Genomic DNA, 1,087 nt, shown 5'->3' with positions numbered 1-1,087 from the left:
ATCCCGAGAGGAGAATGGAGGAGAAGGGATTGCGGTGTGACCATCCCCTCTGGGGGGTGATTTCTCGCTTTTTGTCTCTATGTCTCTCTCTGGCTGTCTGGCGAGTGCACTTGCCCTATAGTGGAAAAAAAAAAAAAGAATTTAGAATTTTCATAGTGCCAAAGCTCACAGAGCTCGAAGACAAGAGAGGCAATGAGCTTCCAAAGAGGACAAGAAAAAGGAGCTGATGAGTTCCAGAAGGTGAGGAAATTCTTGCTAGATCTAAAACAGGAAATTCACACTATAATAATCAAATGGATCTTTTAGAGATGAAAGCTATAATATAGGAAGTCAATACCTCCTTTGAAAATATTAAAAGCAGACTAGATCATACAGAAAGTCAAATCTCAGATGTAGAAGATAGAATTGCTAGTCTAGAAAAATCCACCACAAAGACAGAAAATTGCCCCTCAAAAATGAGAATACTATACGGGAAATACTAGGTACCATCAAATGTCCAAACATCCGGATAATTGGTATCCCAGAAGGGGAAGAGACTCATGAGGCTATTGATAACCTATTCCACAAAATCCTGGAAGAAAACTTTCTAAACCTAGAGAGGCATTCAAAGATGCAGACCCAAGAAATACAAAGGACCCCAAATACAATCAGCCCAAGAAGATCTTCTCCAAGATACTTTATAGCCCAAAACAACAGACAAAGACAAGATACTAAGATTGATAAGAGAGAAATGGCAAGTTACCTACAGAGGATATCCCATCAGGCTGACAGCGGACCTCTCATTGGAAACAATGTGAGTGAGGAAAGAATGGGAAAATATATTCAAAGTGTTAAGGGAAAAGCAATTTCAACCAAGAATACTGTACCTAGCAAGATTACCCTTCATGTGGGAAGAAAAGATAAGAACATTTTCAGATAATCAAAACCTGAACATTTTCAGATAAACAAAACCTGGAAGAATTTACCGACACCAGACCAGATCTCCAAGAAGTTCTGCAGGGAGTGCTATACCAGGAAAATTAAAAACAGACACACAGAAATGAGAGTTCAAAAACTAAGAAAATGGCCAACTTAATCGTAGGGACGA

Source organism: Tupaia chinensis, unplaced genomic scaffold, assembly GCF_000334495.1.
Source record: "Tupaia chinensis unplaced genomic scaffold, TupChi_1.0 Scaffold141372_1, whole genome shotgun sequence".
Taxonomy (NCBI): domain Eukaryota; kingdom Metazoa; phylum Chordata; class Mammalia; order Scandentia; family Tupaiidae; genus Tupaia; species Tupaia belangeri.
This window is presented reverse-complemented; position numbering follows the sequence as displayed.